Source organism: Delphinus delphis, chromosome 18 (assembly GCF_949987515.2).
Source record: "Delphinus delphis chromosome 18, mDelDel1.2, whole genome shotgun sequence".
Lineage (NCBI taxonomy): Eukaryota > Metazoa > Chordata > Mammalia > Artiodactyla > Delphinidae > Delphinus > Delphinus delphis.
In genome coordinates this window covers 43,264,497-43,287,782 of record NC_082700.1, presented here as the reverse complement: position 1 = coordinate 43,287,782, position 23,286 = coordinate 43,264,497, and the positions used below count along the sequence as shown (strand labels likewise).

Genomic DNA, 23,286 nt, shown 5'->3' with positions numbered 1-23,286 from the left:
CAGGACCACTCAAGCACTCTGTTTATGACATAGATCCCTAAAAAAAAAAGAAAAAAGAAAATCATATTGTAACATTTATAATAAAGTATGATTTACCTTTGCAAAGATTTTATCATACTTTTCTTAATATAAATATTTACATTAATTCAAATTCAACAAAGAACTGATGAAAACCTCCTTAGCTTGGTACCATAGTTCACGAAATTATATAATTTGATCTCTGGCTTCAAGGAGTTTAAAACAAGAAATGAGCCACTGAGTTACATAGAGGTACCAGCATACCTTGGAGCTATTGAGGGTTTGGTTACAGACCACCACAATAAAGTGAATACTACAATAGAGTGAGTCACATAAGGTTTTTTGATTTCCCAAGACATACACAAGTTATATCTACTATCCTGTAGTCTATTACGTTGCAATAGCGTTATGTCTAAAAAACAATGTACATGTCTCAGTTAAATAATACTTTGTTGCTAAAAAATGCTAACCATCATCTGAGCCTTCAGTGAGTCATAATCTTTTTGTTGATGTAGGGTCTTACCGCCTAGTTGATGGCTGTTGTTGTTTAGTGTAGCCTGCTTCATTCATTTTCTAAGCTAGATCTTCTGGATAACCTGCTGCAGCTTCTACACCAGCACATGCTCTTTCACCTTGCACTTCTGTTACAAAGATGGCTTCTTTCCTTAAACTTCATGAATCATACTCTGCTAGCTTCAAACTTTTCTTCTTCAGCTTCCTCACCATTCTCAGCCTTCATAGAATTAAAAAGAGTTACAGTCTTGTTCTGGATCAGGCTTTGGCTTAAGGGAATATTGTGGCTGGTTTGATCTCCTATCCAGACCACTAAAACTTTCTTCATGTCAGCAAAAAGGCTGTTTTGCTATCTTACATTCATGTGTTCACCGGAGTAGTACTTTTAGTTCCCCTCAAGACTTTTCCTTTGCATTCACAAATTGGCTGTTTGGCATAAGAGACCTAGATTTAAACCTATCTCAGCTTTCAATATGCCTTCCTTACTAAGTTTAATCTTCTAACTTTTTATTTAAAGTGAGAGACTTGCAAGTCTTTCTTTCACTTGAACCTTAGAGGCCATTGTAGGGTTATTAATTGGCCTAATTTCAATATTGTTGTGCCTCAGGGAATGAGGAAGCCTGTGAGAGAGAGAGAAAGAGGGGGTGACACTGAGGAATAACTTGTGGGTAGAGCAGTCAAAACACAGAGCATTTATCAATTAAGTTTGCTGTCTTATATAGGCATGGTTTGTGGAACCTCAATATATTAAAATGGTAGCATTAAAGGTCAATGATTATAGATCACCATAACAAATATAACAATAGAGAAAAAGTTTGAAATATTGTGAAAATGTGACACAGACAAGAAGTGAGCAAATACTGCTGGAAACACTGTGCAGGTAGACTTGCTAGAAGCAAGGTTGCCGTAAACCATCAATTAGTGAAAAATGCAATATATGTGAAGTGCAGTAAAGTGAAATGCAATAAAATGAGGTCTGCCTGTGCAGTATATTTATATTGACTGCTCTCAGAGAGATTTTGACAGACAAAAAAAAAGAGAGGGAAGGGAAACAAAAAGTATAATTGCCCTCAGGTCCTAGCAAATTTAGAAGTTAGTCTTTGAGCTGAATTTTAATAATGAGTGTTGGATAAGTAAAAATGGTAAATTAGCTATCTTCAGAAATATAGACAAAAGTTGGAAAAAGTAAGTGACAAGTGGTCTAATCTAGTTTTAATTTGAAAATCTAGACATTCTTAGTAAAGAATAAAAATGAAAAAAAATTAAAGCCTGATCTTAAATGTGTATTTTATATTATAGGTTTTGAGCTTTATTTTGGAGGAAATGAGAAGCTATTGAGTGCTTGTAAAACAGGAATGTTATAATCAGATCTATGTTTTAAAGAGGTAACTTTATCCAAACATGACTACTACATAAGAAAATAGGTTCATTCCCATACAAATTCACTGGCCTTATGATTATCCATCATTCAGAAGCAACTGGCACTAAAAAAATGGCCAGAAAAAATTAATTTAAGGAAACCAAGCAACCAAGTTGCTGTCCCACATGATAGAATATATTTCTTAAACAAAAGGTCTCTATATGTGGACATCTCTTCCATAGACAGAATGTATAGAAACCAAGGAAAGGAGATGGGAGTAGCTCATTACACTATTAAAACTATCAACTGACTGAAAGAAATTTGCTTTTGTCCCTACAGTCTTGATCAGCTGGGAAGTCCTAGTGACCAAAGGATGAATGCTTCTCTGAAAGAAGTAAGTCACAGTTCTGATAAAATAGAAGCTGAGACTGTCATTTTGGGGTCCTCATCCATTGAGTCTACAGCAGAGGAGAAGGCTGTGTATCAACTGCACTTAGAAAAAACTGGCTCACTGCTTCACAATAGAGACAGTGAAGTTTCTTTTTCTAACCATTATGACTCACTCTGGTACTTTTTAATTCTTCCTGAATGAGAGTCCCAATAAGATCAACTCAATAAAGATAAGGTCCCGAAAAACCCAGATGATATGGAGTGAAGATTTGGGTTTCTCCACTAAGTGAAAGAGCCTGTCCAGCTGAAGTTAAAGAGAACACGGAAGGGGAAGAAGGTGGATATTATTATAATATTAGGCCTCATGACTAAACATAAAGAGAAGACTAAGGCAATATGCTTTATCCAAAAACATTATTTCATTTTACCAACCCCCTCTCACTATCTCATATAAAGAACCCTGGAAAGCTAATATTTTAAGTTTCAGGTGGGTAGTAACAGTATGATTATACAATAGAGGATTAAAAACTGTTTGGGGAACACAATATTTCACTTAAGCAAAGAAAAGAAGGAGATACTGATGGTAAAAAGTGTTGAAGATGAGAGATATCATTCACTTGTCTATCCAGATCCACTCCCCATCCTGCTATATATTGCTCAGTGCCCCAGGATAGGAGCTGGTTCAGTGTACCTAATTTAGCTCTATAGCCTCCTTGCTTCCAATTGGTTTCAGGCAACATATTACACTGGAAGTCTAGTAGGAGACCAGAGGGAGAGATGAATGGGAGGTTGCATTATGATCTTCTCCAGTTTCCTTTCACTTTGTACCAGCAGAGCCCCTCAGCTGAAGGCCACAGCTACTGCCAGATGACCTTTCATAGCTTCCTCTCTTTTTAGGTTTCATCAACCACACCCTCTCCTTGCCGTTTTTTACCAAGACTGTTGCCCCAGAATCATACCTCTGCCCCTCCCTTGAAGAGAAACCATTTACTCTTAGCTGTGCTTCAGGAAGCTTGCAAGGAGACAAAAGCAAGAACTGATTGAAACCAAGAAGGCCTAAGATAACAGAATATTTGACTTCCAGTAGACTTTGAGCTCATTGTAATTCATTAGCATGCTAAATGACACCCACCAGTGCCACGACAGTTGATAATTGCCATGGCAACAACTGGAAAAGCCCATAAAAGGACTAAAAGGAGAGTTGCATCAGTTCCAGGTCCAAACCACACCCCTGTTCTCACATAACTCACGAATATTCCTCCTACGCTTTCCAAATCCCTCTCTTTTACCTCAACCCTACTATATATTTAGTGTCTCCAACTCAACTTGGGTTGAGAAGTTGATTTCCTTTGTGAACTAGTTTCCCCTTCTCTATTTTTGGTCATGGCATAAAGCTTGTGCTGTTCCAGTCTCAGCATACATTTTGTTATCGGCTGTGAGAATCTGATAGGAAAAAGAACCTCCCTGGCTGAGACAAGGGGACTTGTCCCAGGTTAGGACCCTGGAGAGGGTCCAGTACACCAGTTCAGTAACACTTTAAGGCCTTGCAATGGTAACACATTTTTCTCCAATCTACATGTCCCCACACTGCTACAGTTTTTTGTGATTTTCTTATACTTGTTGCAAATTTTGTATGCTGTGTGAGTTTGTCTAAGGCATTACTCTTGCTGGATTTTGGTTTGTTTCTCTAGAAAATGATAAAATTGATCATTGTGATCTCTAAATTGGCATATAGGCTAATGAGATATTGCTTTGTCTATTATTGTGTTGCCAGCAGTTAATTAAGGGGTTGATAATCCGTAGGACCTCAATATATATCAAATGGATTTTTTAAAAAAGTCATACAATTCTATAGCATCCTTCTTTAGTAATTCAATGTGTGATAGATGCATCTGTGAGTTTTATACTATAATACGCTTATCAATACGAAAAAGTGTAGTTCATTTTCATAGACAAATTATTTTTACCACAATGCTGCTGAGTTAAAACTGATAAGTTTTAACACAAATTTTATAGACAAATTTTTCATGATTTGTCAGTATTTAAAAGTGGAAACCATTGTTATTAACTTGTTGAAGGTCTATATTGAGTTATTCATTGTATTTGTGCTTTCATTTTTGCTTTCAAGTTATACTATATTGATATACCAGACCTTATTGACCTTATTTCATCAGACTATTTAAAGAAAATCTTTAAAGCAAAAACAAAATAGAAGTAGATGTAATAACCTGTAGAATCAATAAACGTTATTTTTAAATAAAGCCTATCTAATAACAGAATATTTAGCTGTAAATATATGTAATATATATCATATATATTACTTATAATTTATATAAATATATGTATTATTTATTTTGGGTTGTCAAACTCAATCGATTAATTACTTTATTAGCATGTGAGTCAACTAAGTATATTTATAAAGAGAAACAGAGAGACAAAGACATGCCAATACATGCTGAAAGAATATTTTAAAATATATATTTGTTTTTCCTTTAGTTTAAGGTGAGATTTTTGTGGAACAGTAAGCCCTACAATCACAATTTCCCTTTTTTAATCTTAGATTTATTTCAACATTATTTCTTACAAGTTTAGAGTTTAATTAAAAAATAATTATTAGTGTATATTATTATAATATTTTATATATTTATAAATATTCTAAATTTAAATACATATAAAGTATTCAATTTTAATGCAGTGTCTATAATTTCTCATAAATGAGTGTTTATATACACACACTCTGAGAAATTTGTTCTTTTTCATCTGTGCCAAATTTCATGACATCCTTTAATATCTATAACTAAATATATTTTGTAGGATAGAAATGAATATATAGTCAAAAAATCCACCTGTTCCCTCTATGAAATACATGGAAGAAACAATCTACTTGAGTTCCTATTATCTAGGACTATCACAAACTTATAAATACTAATTTTTCACTTTTCCCTATTATTTCCCCAATGTGTAGTGTATGAAATGGCCTGATCTCACATGAGAAATAGAAAAATCTGGACTAATAACGACATCTGGTGAAAATACAAATTATTTTATTATTAAGTAGGGATATAAAATATACATAAAAACATTTTATTATTTGATTTGAAAATAACTTTTCATATTTTGTATTTCTTTATCATCTCAAAGGGATTTACTTAAAAACAAATTCCAAGAATGACATTCTGGCAAATGCAACTTTTAAAACTAATTTCCACAACAGACTAGCAAGATCCTTCTCAGAAATATCTCTGAATAAAAGCAAATTGATGGATGCATACTTTCCATGCATCAAAATCAAATGAATTTGTCACCAAGAATTGGAGGAACACGGTTATAGTCATTTTTTTCTGTTTATATTATTCTATATTGGTAAATTTCCTTCTCTTTCTTGAATGTCAGTTTCTTAGCAAATTATATTTATAATTGGTTCTCTTGTTTCCTCATTATGCACGTTATATGAAAGTAGGGTTAGGCAGCCTTATTTTGCACTTTTAAATTTTCAGCCACTTCATTTCACTTTTAATTTCTGCTATATGGGCCATATTTTAAAGTTTGTACCTGTTTGCTAGTTGACTTAACACTACCCTTGCAGTATCAGCAGGATCTAGCATATAGTAGACCAATAATACATTTAATGCACGAATAAATGGCATAGTTATGTATAAAGCTAATTGTCAAATTATTTATATTACAAACCGACTTTTATCTCCCATGAAAAGTCTTGAAGTCTTAATCTCAACACTCTGATATTCTAGGAACATAAAATCATGCTATCATAAAAAAATTTACTATGCACCCCCAAGACCACTTTTAACATTTAGTTTCCCAGTATAGCTATTCTGAATTTCTTAAAAGTTTACATATTCTACTAGTTTTAATACATTCTCTTCTGAATGAGGGAGATATTTTTTTAAAAAATCAAAATAATTATATGGTGTTTTATGCATCAAATTAGCAATCTGCACCTTTTAACTTTGGAATTTAATTTTATTTTAAAATAACGCTAGCAAGACATTATCTAATCAAGAAAAAAATTTAATTGTGATTATTATATTGATTCCAAATATGGAATGCAATATTAAGTTATTAATTTCAAACCCTTTTCCTATGTCCTATATGACTTATCCAAGTTTGGGTCTAATTTTGAAATCAATAGAAAATACATGAGGATGGAATTGAGTCATGAATAAAAATATTATTGGTGCACAGTAAATGTGGCCTTTCATTCTCTAAGGCTGAAAAATGAAAACAAAGATAACAGACAAAGTGATAATGGCTTTCTACTAGAATTAAACTTCATAGTGATCTAAATTCATAGGTTTAGAAATAGAACGCTCTTCAAAATAAAAGATATTATGAACAAAATATAAAAAACTTTGTAGAATTTTCATCTTCAAAAGCATGTTACACTTTCATAGAAAAACAATGAAGCTCTAAAAAAGACCTTTAACACATGTACAAATGAGCAAAATAGAATTCAGGTTTATGCTGATTGCAAAGCACAGCAGCATTACCACCGAGTGTGAAGAGCAGCCACAAAGTCTCCATTTCATAAATACTTTCTTCAGTTGCTAATAAAAAAAGTATTTCTTACCCTATCACATCCACATGTACATCTTACAGTCACAGCTCTGCCTCTGGCACTTTGTGGTGTCAGAGGCTACCATCTGGAAGGTGGTTGTGTATAGTAAATGAGTTTTAACAGAACTAGTTGGGTTGGTTTCCTCCAGAGGAAAGAGCCCCTAACTGCAAAATTCTTAATACAGCATTGCATCTTGCAGGAGAGTCTGCCCTACCTATTTGCTATATACACACTTGCCACCAGCTGTTTTATGCACTCTTCGCTCCCCAGCTGAGGCAATTAAGGGAATAGAATTTGGCATTCTGTATAAATATGAGATAAGACTCTGGAGCTGTTTCCAGGTTGGCAGAGCATGGGGTAAAAACAAGGCTTTGCTCAGAGTAGAGTTTTTAATCTTATAGACAATGATCGAGGAATGAAAAAGGCAGATGCTAAGAGGATAATGTGGGGAAATATGGAATCCTGGCCATCAGCAAACTATTGTAAATTCAATTAAGTACAGAAAAGTAGCTGCATCCTGCAAAACAGGCATGAGATAAAATGCTAAGGTTTGGGTAAGTGTAGCAGATTGGGATATTTTGCTCTATATGATGCTTCTCCTATACACTGCATCTAGGTATACAGTAGCCATTATAGCTACATTCACTTCTGTTTCTATCATCTACTGTGCTGTTGAGTCCAAAGTCCTATAAAGAAAATAGCACGGGGGACAGGGATTTTGTAAAAGATGAATGGGGTAAGAATGTGCTCTTTACTAGAACTATTGTTCTAGTAAATAGAACTATTGTTAAAGAAAAAATAACTTCCTAATTAAACAAAAGTTGTTTGGTGATATTTTAGCTTTAGCCAGTGAATATTCTCACCTTTATAACTTTTTTTTTTTACATAGGCAATCTAAAAATAGATACAAGTACACTAAAATCTTAATCGTTATGTTAATTTGTGTTGGCACTATTGCTTTCATTCTTTGCTTTAAAATGTCCTATGGTCAATATGCTATTTTTAAATGAAAATTAAAAAAAATTTTTTTCTTTCTTATGCATATAAAACCAGTGATTGAGACTATTTTAAGTAGGTATATAATTGTTTCTAGGGAAAAAAATCTGTGAATGCAGAGATGATTTTAAAAGCTATGTTTCCTACCTTAACTTCTAGCCCAGAAACTAGACTCATAACAATAATTATTTACTTGATGCTTCAACAAAACAAACATCTCAAAACTAAAAAAGGCAAAATAAAAATCTTGACTCTGCCATCACTTAAATTGCATGTCCCTCACTCTTTCAATTTTGTGAAAGGAAACACTAGCATCCAGTTGTCAAACCTAAAATAATTGTGTTCCCTTTGATACTTCTCCTTCCCAACTACACTCTCCACACTGATTACATCAGAAAATTCCACTTATGCTGCCTCTAAACATATATGGACTCTACCTATGTTCTTGCATATACATTACTACCACCTTAACAAACGCCACTGTCAACTCTCACTGAGATTACTGTAATAAGGGAAAGGAAGGAAGGAAGGAAGGAAGGGAGGAAGGAAAGAAGGAAAGCAACTACATTGGGAAGGGGGGAAAGATTGAAACTCCTTCCCTTAACTTATGAAAGACTTAGGTGGTCTGGCCCTAGCCATATATCTCATTACTCTTCATCTTACCTACTGTGTTAAACTCACACTACAGTTTTAGTTTTTCAAATATGAAAAGCTCTTAACCACTTAAGAATATTTGAGATAGGTGTTCTGATTTCCTGGAATATTCTTCCTTCTCCTCTTTCTATGGTGAATTCCTTGACCTTCAAATTTCCTCTTAAATGTCATCCTTTTGCCCATCCAATCTAAGGAAATAAAAAAGTCACTATCACATTACTTACTTTAATTCCCTACACAACACTTAGCACTATCTCACATATGTCTCACACACACACAGAAAGTTTATCTGTATCACCCTATTAGCATAGAACCTCTTTAAGATCAGAGACTTTAACTGAATTGAGTACCAGAGCACTCTGGTCATTCAGAACAGTGACTGACAAATAATGTTCACTCCATAAATATTTGTTAAACAGGTAAATGGGCGGAAACGTTAGTTATTCTAACACCTTAAAATTTTATATAATTTTGATAACCAGACTAATGTCATTGTATTTCACTCTAAGTTTCAACTCAAGCTAGGCATATCTGGAATATGTTTTATTCAAGGGGAAAATTGAAAAGATGTACTCATTTTAACAAAATATTATACAATGTCTAATATGGATGGATTACTCCTTAAACATATTTTATTGCATTCACCTAAAGTAAGGTAACCAAATTATATGCTCATACTGTAAATAGAGTGTATCAAAATATTTTAATATTTTCTTGAATATCCCTATTAATAGCTTCTTAAAACCTTCGTTGGTTTCAAAATCACTATTGCTTTATTAATTTTCTTTTTTTTTTTTGCGGTACGCAGGCCTCTCACTGCTGTGGCCTCTCCTGTTGCAGAGCACAGGCTCCGGACGCGCAGGCTCAGCGGCCATGGCTCACGGGCCCAGCCGCTCTGCGGCATGTGGGATCTTCCCGGACCGGGGCACGAACACGTGTCCACTGCATCGGCAGGCGGACTCTCAACCAGTGCGCCACCAGGGAAGCCCCTGCTTTACTAATTTTCTTAGCTAACATTCATCAGGTGTTCTTAAAAAAACATTACACTAGGGCTTCCCTGGTGGCGCAGTGGTTGAGAGTCTGCCTGCTGATGCAGGGGACACGAGCTCGTGCCCCGGTCCGGGCAGACCCCACAAGCCGCGGAGCGGCTAGGGCCGTGAGCCATGGCCACTGAGCCTGCGCGTCCGGAGCCTGTGCTCCGCAACGGGAGAGGCCACAACAGTGAGAGGCCCGCATACTGTAAAAAACAAAACAACAACAAAAAAACCAAAAAACATTACACTAGTGCATATTTTACATTTATCAGAGTTCTGTGCTCTCTCAATAGATTTGCTGGGCTGGAAACTGATAAATCATAAAGTAACATGCAGCTATTGTAAATTAATAAGAAGAGTGGCAATCTCAAGCAGAATAGATAAATTTAAAAAGTGATAGAGAAATGCAAACTACTAGGAAATGTCTGAATAACCTAGGATATCCAATCAGAAACTGATCAAAATATTTTCTTTTAGAAAATATTTGGTAAACAATAGGTATTATTTTCCTATGGTTTATTTATTTTTTTGTGGGTGGCTTCACTTTTATTTTTATTTATTTATTTTTAACGTCTTTATTGGAGTATAATTGCTTTACAATGGTGTGTTAGCTTCTGCTTTATAACAAAGTGAATCAGCTATGCATATACATATATCGCCATACCTCCTCCCTCTTGTGTCTCCCTCCCACCTGCTCTATCCCACCCCTCTAGGTGGTCAAAAAGCACGGAGCTGATCTCCCTGTGCTATGTGGCTGCTTCCCACTAGCTATCTATTTTACATTTGGTACTGTATATATGCCCATGCCAATCTCTCACTTCGTCCCAGCTTACCCTTCCCCCTCCTCAAGTCCATTCTCTACGTCTGCGTGTTTATTCCTGTGCTGCCCCTAGGTTCTTCAAAACCTTTTTTTTTTTTTTTTTTAGATTCCATATATTTGTGTTAGCATATGGCACTTGTTTTTCTCTTTCTCACTTACTTCATTCTGTATGACAGACTCTAGGTCCATCCACCTCACTACAAATAACTCAATTTCATTTCTTTTTATGGCTGAGTAATGTTCATTGTATATATGTGCCACGTCTTCTTTATCCATTCTTCTGTCAATGGACACATAGGTTGCTTCCATGTCCTGGCTACTGTAAATAGAGCTGCAATGAACATTGTGGTACATGACTCTTTTTGAATTATGTTTTTCTCAGGGTATATGCCCAATAGTGGGATTGCTAGATCATATGGAAGCTCTATTTTTAGCCTTTTAAGGATGCTCCATACTGTTCTCCATAGTCACTGTATCATTTTACATTCCCACCAACAGTGCAAGAGGGTTTGCTTTATTCCACACCTTCTCCAGCATGTATTGTTTGTAGATATTTTGATGATGGCCATTCTGACTGGTGTGAGGTGATACCACATTGTAGTTTTGATCTGCATTTCTCTAATGATTAATAATGTTGAGCATTCTTTCATGTGTTTGCTGGCAATCTGCGTATCTTCTTTGGATAAATGTCTAGGTCTTCTGCCCATTTTTGGATTGGGTTGTTTTTTTCTTTGATATTGAGCTGCATGAGCTGCTTGTAAAATTTGGAAATTAATCCTTTGTCAGTTGCTTCACTGGCAAATATTTTTTCCCATTCTGAAGGTTGTATTTTCGTCTTCTTTATGGTTTCGTTGGCTGTGCAAAAGCTTTTTATTACAATTACATTTCATAACAAAATAATAGGCTTAGTTGTAATATCCTGGGTTAACTACCATTTGGAAAATTAAATATACATTACAGTAAACATTTAGAAAATAGTTTTCTAAAATGTTCAATCTAGGTAAATAAACATGTCTGTAGAAGTCTTTTATAAGGATCATACATATTTCCAGTTTTTTTAATCATTCAGAGAAACAAGATATTACCTGATTCAAAAATTTAGGTAAGCATCTCTAAGAAAGGAGCAGGAAACAATGGGAAGGTTGGAACTGAGAAGAAATTTTGTTTCTTGTAGAGCAAAAGGTAATTCTGCATTTAAAAAAAATCATTCCTCAAAAGGACCACTACTAAAATTATCATCAAAGTGCACCCCAAATTTCAACTGCAAAGTGTCAGAAGTAATTATCAACCAGGAAATATTTTCAAAATAACGAAGTTTTTATGAGATCCAAACAATACTGTTGGTTAATATTAACATCTCTTTAAATTCATTTATTATATCTATATTCTATAAATTCTCATAAGTCTCAAAATAATCATTGGCTTCCTAATATGCATGTGGTTAATATTGGCTGCTTTAATTTTAGCACACCAGAAAACATAAGGGGTATAAGTTCAGAAAGAGTTACCAACTCTAATCGTAGCTTTTCCTTTTCGATCACTTCCCCAAATTAGAGTTCTCTTTTTCTGTCTAGCAGCTTTGGATGGTTCCTTCACGATGGAGAAGTTATCCACTGGTACTGAGACAGAAATGACAAATATGCCATTTAAGTTTCAGGTAATTTAGGAGGGTTTGATCTTCATTGGAAATTAAGATACTTTAAGTTAATAAAAGGTTTTCAATCTGCATTTCTGGGAACCTAAATTAAAGCATCACACAACATTTTCAAAAACAGAAAAGCCATTTCATTTGACTAAAAACTTAGTTTTAAGATGGCAGAAAGTACCTTGATAATTTTCTTTTAAGAAAGAAAGAAAAACAAGCCATTAAAGAGAAATTCTTCCAAGAGAACTGAAACATGTGATATACCTCTGACTTGGCACTCCTTCCACCTGGAGAACTTTTTGGATAACTGCTTTCATCACACAATGATCTAAGGTAAAACAAATGGAAATTAGAGTAGTTAGTTCCCAATGAGTGGCTATTTAGATTTAAAACCAAAAGCCAACTAATTATTGCTTTTCCCATAAATTTAAACATGAAATCTACATTATGTAATTATACACTTATCTCCCCCTTTGTGTATTCTAATTTCTTCCTCAGAAACCTAAGATGCCATCTTGCAGACTGCCTCCAGTGGCTACTATTTTGGCAGCAGCAATGGTCAGCTTTAAACATTTTGCATCTAAAGTGGCTTTGGATACCTTTGGATAGAAAGTACAGTCTGAGCACTGTCCAGACACTTAGATACATAAAGGGCATCTAAGATAACAAACCAAAGTCCTGATATTCCCGCAAAAGCTGCTCCTCCCATCAGCTCCCTTTTTCTAAGTGATACCACCCAGTTGCACACATAATCATCAACGACTTGTCTCCTTGTTACTATTCCCTTCATAGCCCACATCTAATCTATGGGCAAGCCTTGTTAGTTACATCCTCAAAACACAACCTGAATTCAGCCACTTTTCACTTGCTCCAAACTTCCAGCCTAAACTAAGCCATAAACATCTCTTTTTTGGACCACTGTGATAGTGTCCTAACTGCTCTCCCTGTTTCTCTTCTTTATCCTCCCAAGTCCATCCTCTATACCAGGTTCCCTCATTCAGATACTATTTGGATCATGCCATTTACAAGTTCAAAACCCTCTACTCATTTAGAATAATCCAAATCTTTACTCTGGCCTTCAAGACTTTACAAGATCAGACCCCTCGCTAGCTCCTTGACCTCATGTCATACCACATCTTCTGCACTCAGTCCTCTGACCATGTTGGTCTCCTTGCTTTTCCTTAAATACTCCACCCACCTACCTGCCTACATACTCATTGCCTCCTTGCTTTTCCTTAAATACTCCATCCACCTATATGCCTGCATACTCATGGGCTCCTTGTCCTGGAATGTGTTTACCCCAGATCTTCCATGGCTTGCTCCTCTCTTCATTCAGGTCTCCGTTCAAATGCCACTTCTCCAGTGAAGCTGTCCCCTAACAAACCTGTCCAACGGAGTCCTACATGACCCCGCTCACTCTCTTTACATTAAGATATTTTTGCACCTCCTACTATCTAAAATTATATTACTTCTCCATTTACTCATTTCTATCTGAACTCCTTCACTAGAATGTAAGCTCCATGAGGGCAAGACTTTTGTGTGTCTGGTTCACTGCTTTATCTCTAGTGCCTAAACACGTGTCTGGCACACAATAGGTATTAAAATACTTACGTGTGAAACTGACAAATGAATAAAGTACTCCGTGCAAGAATTCAGAGGTTGCACAAGAAGGAAACAATGCTCTTGGGTGGAAGCAGTCTTAGTATCTAGGTTCACCTCTTTCTGAGTAGAGATGAGAACAATTTACAAGTATAACTCACTTTAATTAGTAAATTATCTGCTAAAAACATAAGGGACGTACAACATTAGTAAAGAACCGTTTTTGTTGTTGTTGTTTTTGTTTTCGTTTTTTTGCGGAACGTGGACCTCTCACTGTTGTGGCCTCTCCCGTTGCCAAGCAACAGGCTCCGGACGCGCAGGCTCAGCGGCCATGGCTCGCAGGCACAGCCGCTCCGCGGCATGTGTGATCTTCCCGGACCGGAGCACGAACCCGTGTCCCCTGCATCGGCAGGCGGACTCTCAATCACTGCGCCACCAGGGAAGCCCAAAAGTACCGTTTTCTAGGATACAAATAATAACAAATTCAAACAATGTGTGAATAGAGAATACATACTAAAAACCTATCATGAAAGTATCATGGTCAAGAACTCTCGCGGTAAAACGTCAGACAAAAACCAGAACAAATGTTCATGACTTCTAGTAGTTCTGGGGCTGAACAACCTACTCATTCAAACAAAAGGGATCATCACAAAAGCAAAGATATTAAAGACTATTACATGAAAGGAAACTATCATGAGTCATTTATTTAAGTGTTGAGTAGACCATCACATTAAAATAACTGGAGTCTTTCAACACCCCGTGACATACAGAAATAACAAGTCAGACATATGGATCTGACAGGATATGATAGAACCCTTACAAACTGTCACTGCAGAAGAATGGACACACGGTGTCATTAACAAACTAGCCAAATGAATACAAACAGCCAGTAAAGCTCACCAGTAAATCAAATGAATACAAAATAAAACAAAATGTGGTTATTCTCCTATCAGATTAAGCCACGATTCTGTAAGAAAAGTCTTCAAAATGTCTATACCCTTTTGATGCAACAACTCTCTAAGAATTTAACCAAAAGAAATAGAGATATAGGTAAGGATATATATCAGAGTACTTTTTGTAACTGAAAAACTGGACATACCTTTTATACAAGATTGGATAAGCTATGTGTACCCTGGCATATTCATATAACGGAACATTGAACAGTCACAAAAAATGATGCAGTAGATGCAAATTTACTGACTTGCTAAGATGGTCATACTAAATTAACTGAAAAAAGGTATAAAATTTGGAGTAATCCCACTTACATAAAAAAGGGAGAGGTACTCATTTTTGTAGTCTTTCAGTTTTTTAAAAGTGTTACCAGCCAGTGTTTGTGAGAGGCAGGCTTCACATCCACTCTTGGGGTGGACTACAAATTGGCATAGCCTTTCTGGGTGGTGATTTGGCAATGTGTATCAAAAGTGTTAAAAATATGTCACAGTCATTCCACTTGTAGTACCTTATTCTACACAAGTAAGCCCGATGGACACAGAGGCGTATATACAACATATTCACATTGCTTGTGACAGGGAAAAGCAAACTGTCTAAATATAATTGCAAAGAATTGATTAAACTATGGGACATCAATATGATGGAATATTACGTGATACCTCATTAAGTGAAAAAAGCAGGAATATGAAATAGCAAGTATACTACAATTCTAGTTTAGTAATCCCTAAGTGTACAAATATATTTATATATTAAAAAAGGACTGAAAATATATACACCAAAATGAACAGTGCTTATGTCTGGGTATTAAGCTTATAGGTAATTGTTCTCTTGTTACTGTGTATTTTCTGTAAAGAATACATGCAACTCTTAGAGAAAGTTAAAGAATACATGCAACTCTTAGAGAAAGAGTTGTAAAGAAATACATGCAACTCTGTAAAGAATACAGAGTTTTCTGTAAAGAATACATGCAACTCTTAGAGAAAGTTTAAAAGCAACATAAAAGAATATGTAAAGAATACATGCAACTCTTAGAGAAAGTTTAAAAGCAACATAAAAGCTATCAGAAAAATGAGGCTTTGAAAAAAATCCTATCACAACAGTATCATGCCAAAAGCTAAGCATATATTATATCAAAAATTCAATATTTTCAATTTTAGAATTTACCTCCAAGCCATAAATCCTCACTAAGAGATTCTGCAAAAACACGAACCCAGGTCACCAATGAGCTTGTTGCAGTTCAGAGGGATACGCCTCCAACCAGGCATACAGTCAAGATCAGGTCTCCCGGAACGAAGCCTCTCAGCCCAGGTTTCTTCATGCCTTCTGATAGTCTGATACTTCAAAGATTTAATGGGACAAAATTAAGATGCTTCAATAAGGAAACAGGGTGTGCCTACTGAGTATGGCTTATTATGTCAGAGATTTACACACACACGTATCAAGCATATGTGCCAGGAGAATCAAGCTGAGAAATTAAACAGTCAGTTCTGCTTTACGAGTCCAGTGACCCACATTCTAGTCGGTCAGTGATTAGATTCCAGCCACTGAATGACCTGTTTTTGAACAGTTATGTAAAGTTGGACAACTCAATTACAGTCTAAGAATTATTTTCCTTATCTTCTAAGTCAGGGAATTGGTTCTAAATTCTATCATTGCTGAGGTTCTAAATTTCATCATTCTGTCCTCCAAAGGTCTCCAAACACCTGACTGGGCAACCCATAAGAAAACTTTTTAATATGCATCTTCGTTTTTAACAAATTATATACACAAAGTTCTATACGTTTAACTTACGTACATTATAAACTACACAGATAGTTTTTCATGATACAAAGCTAAATAAGTTCTAATATTTTGTTGCCCTAACTCCTAAGGCATTATTTTATTTTATTTATTTTGAAAAAATATTTATTTATTTGTTTGTTTGTTTGTTTGGCTGTGCCGGGCCTTTAGCTGCGGCCTGCCGGATCTTTTACTTATTGCATGTGGTATCTAGTTCCTTGAGCAGGGATCGAACCGACGTCCCCTGCATTGGGAGCGCAGAGTGCTAACTGCTGGACAGTCAGGGAATTCCCAGACATTATTTTTAAAACTATATTCACAACATGGATCTCACATGCTACCTAGGGTATGCACACAAACTTCAGAGGCCTGGACTATGCACAGCCAGTTTGATGTGCCTTGGGAAAATAATGGTTTGACATTTAACCACAAGTCTTGTCTTAAAGACATTCAATTCTTTTTATTCATAAAATAAATTCTGGTAACAGGGAATACTGACTTTAAATGAGAAAAGTCTTGTTACATTCTTGAAAAAATAAAAGACTCAAAGTGCCTTTGACACTCTAAAAGGAAAATCATTAGTGTCATTTTCCTATTAACAATAGCTTATAAAAGCTCCAAGCAGAAATAACAGCAATCACTTACACAGTGCTTAGTATGTGCCAAGCACTATTTATACAAATGAGTTCATTTAAACCTAAATGAGGCCTAGAGGTTAAGTGATTTGTCCATGATCACTAGCTATGAAAAGGGAGAAAGGGAATTTGAACCCAGGCCATTTGGCTTTGGCACCCAAGTTCTTGACTGTTTTCTCCCCCAGGGGTCAGTGGACTTGCCCTGTAGAGGCTCAAAGAATTCTTCAATTTTTAAAATCTAAATTTAAACATTTCCAGCTTTGTGGGCTATACAGTTTCTGTTGCAACTACTCAACCCCACTGGTGTAGGCTGAAAGTAGCCATAGCTTCCATGTAAACAATGGGTGCGACTAGGTTCCAAAAAAACTTTCTTTACAAAATCAGGCGGCAGGCTGGATCTGGCCCACCAGCCATAGTTTACCTATCCCTGATCTGCACCAGCAAACTACTAAAAAGGCTTCATGCCAAATTACTAAATAATTTAGGCCTAAGTACAGTAATTAGAACCACTGTAAACTTGTTAAGGCATTAGTTGAAAAATTGTATTTACAAGTTGCTGATGTAGTAATTTTTATTAGTTTATAAACTACAGCAGCTAATAGACACTTGATTCATTTAAATCTTGAAGACTCTAATGGCATAGTTTCTGCACAGCACCACGATCAGTGTTTTCAGTAACTAAAAATACATAAAAGTATTATTATGTATTGTATATTAAATCTCTTATTTCTAAAATTAACTGGACTATCTTTACTAAATGGTAGAATCCCAAACTGACAACTGGTCATATTCTTTCAACAAAATGAAAGATGCACTCACAGGTATCAAAAGACAAAAATTAACTGCCATCTGTGTCAATGTATTAATGTGCTTCAATCACATATGTTTCCATGAAAGTTTAAACATAAAATCACCTTTAAGATCTTGGCCACGTAATCTGCTCCCTGCCATGTCAGATTACAGCCCGTGAAGTATACTGTCTTAAGAGTGATAGAGTTCTTTATACCTTGACAAAAAACTACAAGGAAAAAAAAAAACCACACACACAATAAGATGAAGAGCCTATACATTTGTCAATCTTGACTTATTTGCTTTTCTTGAGTCAATTGGAGGTTTACAGCCACATTTTTAAAATCATTAACAACAATATTCCCAAAAAGGTAATTGATGAACTGATGTGTTCCAAAACTTGTCAGTAACAAAGTCTCATTCCAGTTTACAGCAACACTTTAATTCTATTTAGGTACTAAAACGGAATACACTGAATACTGCAAACTTTATTGCCAACCACTCAGTAAAGTACGACATACTTTTGAGACAAAGGAAAAAGAAGAAAAACCTAAAAAGCATAAGACTCTTCCGATTTTCAGTTCCAATGATACATGTCAATCTTGATGATCAATCAGCGATGTAAATGTCAACTATAAACCCAGTATTTTATTAGCTGCTATGCAGTATACTAGAGCAATAGAAGAGAGAGAACCTCAAACCCTCTGTTCCCTCAAACTGAAAGGCAGGCTTCCTGACCCCTCCAGAACACTACTGGACATAGGGCACGCACGCTAACGTTTCAGGACCCCAATAAAGAGTCATCTGCTTTGTGATTACCTCCATGACACACCCTCACCACAACTGAATTTGCTGCTCCTACGGGACGTTACATATATTTCCTATTTGAACACATACCACAGTGCATTATAATTATGACGCAGATAGACGTTCTAACAATTTAAAGAGAATGATGACTTTTTTGCTCTTTACATCTTGCTATTTCCCTTCCCATACTATTTCTTGAAGAGAAACCATAAAAATATAAACACACGCAAAAAACAGAAAATATAGAAAACGCGTGGTTTGTGGCTTAACACAAACTTAAGTAAGATTAATTCTGACAGTATCCAGCATGACAAACTTCCATGGTACAAATGAGAATGGACCAAGGTTTGAGCAGGTACAGGAGACAATCTACGCATGAACAACACCAAGGAAAGCTAGACAGGAAAAGGTAGACAGACATGGTGTGTAGGAAATCACGAGACCAGTCCGATGGGACGAGACTTAAACAAGACTGAAACTCACTTTCTAAACCTCCATCTCCAGCTGGACAATTCGCAAGACACAGGTGCACCAAAGTGACCAAATATTCAGTCTCTTTACTGGGGAGGAACAGTTTAAAATTTTATTGGTTTAGTTTGCCCCAAAAGCAACTATCAAATGTTGGCAGGAAACAATGAAGGCTTACCTTTGTGAACATGGTTAAGTCTCTCTCTCTCAGAAGTAGCCCACTTAGCTCCAGGTTCCTTAGCGCACCTGACGCACTTACACAGCATTTATGAGCTCTACACAACTGGAAGGTCACATCTTTATTTGTTATCGCAGGAACACGGCTTCTGTAAACTTCATTTCTGTCACAACCTAAAACAAAATTATTATAAAATGAGTGATTTAAACCATACATTTTATCATCATTAAAAAGCACCTAAATAAAAAGAAAAAGAGCATCTGCTCTGTGCTAAGGAGTAGAAACGACTCCTGCCCTTAAAGCCTTCATTCAGGAGGAAGATGGATAAACTCAAAATTTCAATCACATGAGATAAATAAACATAACTTTTATGCACAGAGGTGCCTATGGAGGCAAAAAGTTATATCTAAGTGACGGCTTCATGATAACCCTGAAGTAGAATCTAGAAAGATGAGGCTATGCAGAGTTGGAGTAGGAGGTGCATTAACGGCAGAGGGAACATCTGTGAAAAGACACTCAAGCCTGACTCCTGCCGGGCACTGTAAATACTGCAGGTGGGGATGACTAAAGGCCAGGGGTCCAAGTGTGAGGAGAGACACAAAGGAAAATAGAGATGCTGGCTGAAGCAAGCCTGGGAGAGACCGTGGCTTGAATCCCACAGGTGACGAGGCCTGGGACTTCAAGTGTGATGTTCTATAGTACTGTAGTCAAGGGCTTTTTTGCTTTGTTCCTGATCAAAGTGGAAAACATCTTTTTTCACCATTAAGCATAATATTACCTGTAGCTGTCTTGTGGATACCTTTTATAAGGTGGAGCATGGTCCCTTCTATACCTAGGTTTCTGAGAGTTTTATCAATATTAAGTGATAAATTTTACCAAAGGCTGAGATTATCTCCTGCTTTTCAAAGTAAATGTAAAGTCAAGGGATAACTCTCACTAGTCATGGCTATCTCTGGAAAACTTACTTTGCGAGGAGTAATTTCCCACATCCAAATTAGAAGGTGCATTTCACAATATTTAACTATGTATTGACTGGAGAGGGTGATTCCAAATAAGATAAATGCCAATACTTAAATATATACATCTTCAAATCAGATACCTTTCCTGAGTTTGAAAACTATAATTCCAAGAGGCTTATATATTTTTTGATTATGTAAAAGATATATTAAATTTTAAAATAAAATCAATAACTGAATTTATTTTTCCCTTCAACCTATCACCTTCTATTCTGCACTGAATATCTCAGTCAAGGTCATCCCAGTCAATGCAGCCTTTTGGGTTTAGAGACCTTTCCATCAGCTTTATCCCTTCACAGGAACACCACTGCACTAAAGAGAATATTCTCATAAAGCAAATCACACAAACTCTTCTGGCTCCCCAGTGCATATAAAAGTTATGTTTACACTATACTGTAGTTTATTAAGTATACAATAGCATTATGTATGAAAAAATGTATATGCCTTATTTGAAAAATTACTTAGTGATTAAAAAATATGTTAACCATCATATGACAATGCAAGGTTGCCAAAAACCTTCAATTTGTAAAAAAATACAATGTCTGTGAGGTACAATAAAGTGAAGTGCAATAAAATGAGGTATGTCTATACACAATTTGTAACCAACTTTTATCTGTCACTTACTTAGGAACCAGAAAAAATTTTAGCAATGAGTTTAATAGATGCTATTTCTAGATCAAGCTCTGTTTCTTTCTTTTTCAACCTCATATAATCCTTACTGATACACCTTCCTCCACCTTTCTTTGCTTCCCAGGCCATCAACCAAATATTTCCCTGTAACAACTCTCTTAAGTTTACTGCAGTATTTAAAATAATTAATACTTTCTCCATGGCTAATATATGATATCCAAGATCTTCCCTATTACGTGCTACTTTAGTAAAGATATTTCTTCAGCTTTCTGTTTGAGCCTCCTCTCATTGTTCATCACTACCCTGGCTACATACCAGTTAAACAAAACCCTTCCTTGTTTTTAGAGGTTCCACATGATATCACTACTCAATTCTTTTGAAAAATTCTTTTTCTTTTCCTTTTTTTTTTTTTTTTGGCCACGCTTCACAGCATGTGAGATCTCCAATCAGTGATCAAACTCGTGCCCCCTGCAGTGGGGGTGTGAAGCCTTAACCACGGGACCACAGGGAAGGCCCCTGAAAAATTCTTTTCTTATACTTAGAAGGCATTTTCCTACTTCTCTGACTCCTATTTTCCTAATCAATTTTCAAGATTTAGCCTAAATGTCCTTGTTTCCTGGACTTTTTTGGGGAAAATTTATTGATATTCCATTTTGCCAGGAGGAATTTTGTACCCACATTTATTGAAAATTTTCACATGTTGCAACATATATGCTCATCCTTCACCATATTCGGGACTCCTTTGATTTTATTTTTATTGTGTTTGTGTTCTCAGCTCCTTGCCACTACTCCATGTATAGCATTTTATCAGTTATCTAAACCTATTAGTGCCGGTATGATAATTCAAAACATTACTTGATTACACTATCTTGTACAGGATTTGGACTTCTCAGGGTAAGCCTAGTTAAGCATGTTACTATTTTCTTCCTCTGATATCATCTGATTCTAACAGCTAATCTAGAGCCATTTTATTTTTCCCTAGAACTCTGAAGTATATTTATGTAGCTTAATAAAATGGAATATTATACATTTACTAATGTTCTTATCTAAAAATAATTTTGTCATCTCATAACTTGGATATGTAGTTATATGATTATTTTCTTTTATAACTGTGTTATGACATATTTTAAAGATCTATTTATTATCAGTTATGAATAAATCAGGTATTTTCCATTAATACATAAGCTTTCTAACATAACATATGCAGATTTATGTAATTTTAAATATGTGGTATTTCAAAAACTAATTTGGAAGAATATTTTACAGCAAATAGTAAATCTTTCCAACAAAGCTAAGTTTGATAGCATTCACTTCAATATTTTTAAATGCTTTCTATGTCTCATGAACTGTGATAGACACAGATACTTGCTTTCATAACAAAAGGGAAGATACTATTAACTCATTTAATACAATAACCAGTGAATGACCTGTTTTGAGCTAAAGTAGGAATTCATTGTTAAAGGGGCATATAACATGGTAGAAACAGTATCTTAGTCATCCTGTTATTCCTAGTGCCTAGAAAAATTATTGACTAATACCTAAGCCTCAATAAACAAATATTTTGGAAGTTTAATTGTAATAAATAAGCAGTTTACTTGAGCTTTTGTATTGGTAATCAAATGATTTGTTTCCTATTATAAATCAGTATGATTCATGTATAAAATAATAAAAATCAGTATAATGAACTTTTATAACTAATTGCTAATATAAATATTTTATTAAACATAATTTTGAAGTAAAAATACAGACTTGAGAGAAAATTCTATAGCATTTTTATGTATCTAGGAGATATTTGTGGCTCTTAGAATCATTAAAGTTATCTAACTGTAAGCTTAGTTAACATGTAGCTAAATGATAAATGTAAAGATTTTAAGATTAAATATTTGTCTTTAAAAGTGCTGTAATTACACCTGTATCCATGGGTGTTCTATAAATATATGTATAAGCATGAAAGTGTTACTTTCTTTGCTTTAAGTTTGAAGATACTTTCTGGATTCAGTTACGCATTTGGATAATTGTGTTTAGATGCTTTAACACCTAATTGATTATGCTACGTTTGTTTGATCATGGTTGAAATATAATTTTAATGCTTGATTGGTGGTTCCATTTTGGAAGGTATTAAATAGATTTGCCGCTTAGGAATAAATTACTTTTTCACACAGGTTGTCAGGAATCTTCCAGGCAAGGAAGCACATGTTTTGTTTATTATTATTATATTTTTAACCAAGAGGAAAGATAGTAGAAACCCAGGGGGTGATTAGAAAGAAGAGTTAAGCTGGATTCAGAAAATGAAAGCTTATTTACTATTGTAATTTTTGCAAAGATATTTTAGCTACTGCATCAATAAAATCAATACTCAGATTTCTTTTATATAACACAAAGTTTTCCTATTAACATAGTTTTATCTAAAACTTTAGTTTGCCAAATT

The 23,286-nt window shown here is 35.3% G+C and overlaps 1 pseudogene; it reads right to left on the bottom strand.

Annotated features, from left to right (window-relative positions):
• Positions 1-1,134: 1,134 nt before the first annotated feature.
• On the bottom strand, positions 1,135-20,030 carry LOC132413613 (centrosomal protein of 78 kDa-like; annotated as a pseudogene).
• Between the last annotated feature and the right edge of the window lie 3,256 nt (positions 20,031-23,286).